Raw genomic sequence first — 5394 nt, forward strand, 5'->3', positions numbered from 1 at the left:
CCAGCCAAGGACCAAGCAAGGACCAGATAAGGACCCATCAAGCAAAGTAGGGAAATTTTGAAGGGCTACTACTGTAGGTGGTGCAGGGGGTGAAAAGCAAAGACAGATTTAAAGCTTTTCTTCCTTTAGGATCCTCTGCTTTGTTGTTTGGGACATCTACAAATAAAATAGCAAGTACACGGCCACTAGTTTTTACACAGTACAGCTGTGTGAATGCCAGAGGTCAGGTAGGATTCCTTCTCATTAAAAAAAAAAATGGGCAGATGTATATTTCTGAGTCATGCAATGAATAAAGAGTGGGAAAGACCTCTCCTAATCCAAGATCCTCCAGTGGTTTTTTTTTTCTGAGAATAAGAATTTAAAAGGCATTCAGAAAGTACAGCATGACCAGCTGTTGGCATAGCTTGACATGAATTTTAATTATGGCCAATTAAAAAGCTGATGAATCAACATGAAATTCAACCAGTCATCTAACAGACAGATCCATTGAAGGGTTCCCTGCACCGAATGAGCCTAGGGCATCAAAAGCTGAGAAATGTTACTGTCTTTATGAAATTTAGCAGATTCTTTAGGCTTGGAACCACAAATGGTGCACGGACAAAAGTAAAATCCCTTAAAGAGTTTAGAAAACTCTTGTGAGTTATTGTGCAGTCCATGACAGTAATATGACATATTATACACATCCAACACAATAAAATGAATGCATTAATTTAGCATAATAATACAGATGTGCCAAAAGTGCTACATTGATGACGTACATGTAATATACATGTATTGATGACATTGTTATGGTAATTACATCTTACAAATAATTTCAAGATTTTACATCGAAACTCAAATAAAAGTACATGTCTTTTAATGTTATAGTATTTTTCTATTTGCAGATTGTGCATGAATGATGCCATATACGTGCCTGCTGTGTCTGTGCTTTAGCCTTTAAATCTGATATAGATTTACAATAGAGCTAAATTAATTAACCATTTTAATAACTCTACAGATCTTCAGTTTCTACACTTGCAGAATAACAGGCAACATCAAATTCATATTTTGCTTTTTGCTCATAGTTACAACATGAATCTGGTCATTTGCATTTACTTTCCGTCAATATAACATGTAATTCTATTCAGTTTATTTCTATAGCTCCCATTTATAACACGTCATCTCAAGACACTTTCCAGTTCACCAGATCATCCAGTCAGATTGATTCAAAGTTTTCTATCTAAGGAAAACCAGCTGATTGCATCGACTCATTGACTCTTCAGCAATCCCTCACACTAAGCATGCTTGTAGCGACAGTGGAGAGGAAAAACTCCCTTTGAACAGGAAGAAACCTCCAGCAGAACCAGGCTCAGTGTGAGCGGCCATCTGCTGAGGCCCACTGGGGTGCAATATATTTCAGCACCTGACTTTTTTCAAATAAGAAATATTCCAAATGCTACAAAGATGACAGCATCATCCACTTAATAAAGAATGACTACATTGACATTTCACAGTGAATTACTTTCTATTTACTTTTCTAACGTATAGGAAATACTAAGACCATCCAATAAGAAGTCCTCTACTATAGGATCCATCGGCTATAGATGGATTTATTGCTTAGTTTATCCACTGACTGGGAAAGTTCTCCCTACAGGAAGAAAACTGATTGTTTTTGCAGCTAAATGCAACACATAGGCATTTTAATGGCATGTCTCCATGAGAGTGAGGAGTATAAAAATGGCAGAAGGTGACATCACTTTTTTTGGGCAATCAGCAGTGAATAAATAGAGATCAGAGTTCTGTCCAAGGAGGGGAAGCACATGCATCTGTCTAATCCAAGGACCTGGTGAAGAGGTTCTCAAACATGTAGCTTCTCTAAGTTAGATGGTGTTTTAAACATGTTTAAAGCAACATATTGCCTCCTTTAACATCTGTAACAGAAGGTCCTTTTTAGGTTCTTAACAATACCAGATTCTAAGAGAGAGCAAACCAATTCCTGCTGAACTAGATATCGCAAAGATTAAAGATATTTGTAATAAAACAAAGCAGAGGGACCCAGTATTCAGGGGAGACGGACAGTGGGAAGTTTCAAAAAGTTTATTCACAAACCAAGGACGGAACAGAAGCGGGCTGCTGTGGACCTGCAGCGGCTGCGGGGGGGATGCGGATCACCACCCATCACTGACAGGACTAACAGTTCAGTGCATCCTCTCAGAACGAGGCAGGATCCAGCCGATGGACTGCCAACGAGAGCTGCCCAGAGTGTCTCCGATACAGCAGCCTCAGTGAATAGGCCGGAGTCAGAGCCAGGTCAGCCAAACAGTCGAGAACAGGATGGTTCAGAGATCCAGGAGTCCATAACCCGATCAGGGGTTTGGATCAGAGCAGCAACAGACAGATCCAGGGTTCCAGGAATCCTCAGAGCATGAAGGCAGGTTCAGGGTTTCACGAATCCAGCAGAGTTCAGGCAGACATGCTTGGATGGAAACAGGCAGGCTCAGCAATTGAGAGGCAGAAACAAGACATGAAACCAGGAAAACTGCAGAACTTTAAACTAGTTCCCTCCACTGAGCCAAAACAGGAACAAGGCACACTCAGCAGACGAGAGACAGGACATGATCAGGAACGACAAGTCTACACTAAACAACCCTCTCTAACCACTGGCCTCCCAGAATAAAAACATGAACAAGGGAAAACAACAAATATCACAAAATCAAACACAAACAAAACTCAAACAATGATCTGGCCCCGATAGCTGAGCTGAGCCGTAGATAAACAAGCAGGAGCAGGTGGATAAGATGAATGATGATTAGTAACCGGGGAGGATAAGGCAGGTGATTGAAACGAACAATTAGGTCAACTATCAGGGTCATGATCATGACAGTATTTCCTTAGTGGATATAGATTTAAAACCAGAGATATGTAAAATGCAGAAAAGTGTAAGCAGATGTGTTTTGCTTTTAAGTTTTTGATCAACTGCCACCCAAATACAACTGGTCTTAGTTTGATGTCAACTGACGTCAATCTTATTCTGATAAAAATAATAACAAAATGAAATAAACCGCGTTGTGTGTCTGTGAGGAAAACTTGAATGACTAACTATCAAATCAAATGTCTCGCTGTGAATTACAGAAATACAAACAGGCTGACCTTTCCTGGGAGGCTGTTTGCTGGACGTGTGGCCACAGAGAACCACCAGGCAGGCAGCTCATTAACAGCCTCACACCAGCGCTGCAAAATATGGAGGAGAATCTTTTATTTCAAATTGGTTTAGTAAACAACACAGATAAAGAGAAATAAGGTCAGAACTGTCAGCATGAATATGAAAATCCAAATCCTCCCAGAGCTCTGGGGAAAGGATAAACTAGTTTTACCAAACAGAGGAACCTCTTTAGGGTAAACAAAATAAGCTCGTCAAAACTAAATTGGTTTATTACATGAGAGAAATTCATACAGGAAGATTTGCTTCCTGTAAGTAAAGTAAAAAATAATAAACTTGATGAAAGTGAAAACTTCTGCCTTTTTTGTATACTGCTGCAATCTGGGTCTCACAGCAGATCCACGGATGATCCTTTAACACGAAAAGACATGAATGCATTGACTGACTGCTGCTAGGACTGATCCTACACATGGAGGCGTATTGTTAGCATTCTGCCAGCGTATGCTCAAACAGAGAGACTGAGAGCTTATAAAAAAAACAACAAAATGAGGATTATAATGTATTCACCACAGCAGGGAGTGTTCTTGTCATTTCAAGTAACAATCTGTAATACAGAAAGTCTCCCTAAAACATTTGTGACATCCTGCAGAGCCAATTCACATGCTGCCAAAGTCAGGGAACATTTTTTCCACGTAGGGAGTGGCAGAATCAATTTGTGCCAGCTTGACTCAGTGTCAGAGTTGTGACATTACTCCTACCCTTATTAGTCCTTGTTTTTGACAACTTGTCCTGTAAGATTACTGCCTGGAAAAAGTGCAAAAGCAATTATATTCTAGCAATACTTGAAAAAAATATTAAATTGTTTATTTTCCTTGATGACAGTTCTCCACAAACTGCTACACCTGAATCACAGCAAGGTGCTGCTCACTATTATTTACAAGTAGTTATCAAACCATCAGGATGTGAAATATCTGACTGTACCATGAGAACGCAGAAATCTTGAAAGAAATAAAGATACATACAGCAAATCAGCATCAGTCTTTACTCTGTTTTAAGAAACAGTTGATTAGTGATATGAAGGTCCTAACAGCACCGGAAAGAATGGGTTTACTAGCCTTACTATTTCTAAAGATTGTAAAGGGGGTCAGATAAACAGATTTATCTTTCACATTTATCAACAGTCCCTTTAGTCAAAAAACTTTTCCCCGGGATTCGGAAACATTGGGCTCCATCATGGCGGGAAAAACTGAGAGCAACATGAGTTGATAATTGGCGCTATAGAAATAGACTGAATTGAATTGAACTGTCAGGGCTAAGAACATCGGACCATAGGACCCAGTTGTCGAGGCAGATTTCTCAAAAAGCTTTGATTGAAAAATGAAGGATTTGCAGTGGGCAGCTGGGGCGTCTAAGGCAGGAACCTCTGCAGGAGGGAAACACAGGTTAGTGACCATGTCAATCTGGCGGAGGAAGATTTCATACGTGCGAGTCACTAACTGGGTCTTAAAGTTCAGTGCCTAGAGAAAGAGGTGGGTTGTAGTCGATTGCCTGCTAACATGACGCGGCAAACACTGCCCACAGAGTTCCAGATGCTGATGCCTTTGAAGACCATAGAGCTGGCTTGAGATCAGATCCAAGTAGACAAAGGAAGGCAGGACAATCCAGAGGACGCAGCCAGAACCGGTGTCAAAGAGGTTCACAGGAGTCCAGGCCAGAAGATCGGATTCGATGAGGTACGGAAGGGGAATCCAAGTCGGTGACAGGAAGCAGATCCAGGTTCAGTCAACAGGCAGAATCCAGCAGGAGTCTTAAGACAGGTTAGGCAAACAGATCAGAACAGGAAAAGGCAGGCTCAGAGGTCTAAAGGCTGAACGGGTCAGCATCAGGCAAACAGAACACAAATAAGTACATTAGAGAACTCTAACCAAAGGCTCGAAAAATATGGCACTGATGACTGGAAGGCAGGTTAAATAGAGGCTAGAGCAGGTGACACAGATGAGCGGTGATGAGTAACTGGGCAAAGCTGGCCAGGTGAATGGAACGAACAATCAAGCCAGTCATTAGCGCCAAGATCCTGATACAGAACCATTCCTGTTTACAAACTGGCACGGCAATATGCAGACTGGAAGTAAACTTTGATGAAGTGACTTGTCTGCAAACACACCAAGACATGTAACCAGCAAGCTAGAACCAAACCAACAACCTACCCTTCATGTTGATCCACAATAATTAAAGGAAAAGTCCGGTGAGCAAGG

This window comes from Cyprinodon variegatus, unplaced genomic scaffold (genome assembly GCF_000732505.1).
Source record: "Cyprinodon variegatus isolate N-32 unplaced genomic scaffold, C_variegatus-1.0 Scaffold872, whole genome shotgun sequence".
Lineage (NCBI taxonomy): Eukaryota > Metazoa > Chordata > Actinopteri > Cyprinodontiformes > Cyprinodontidae > Cyprinodon > Cyprinodon variegatus.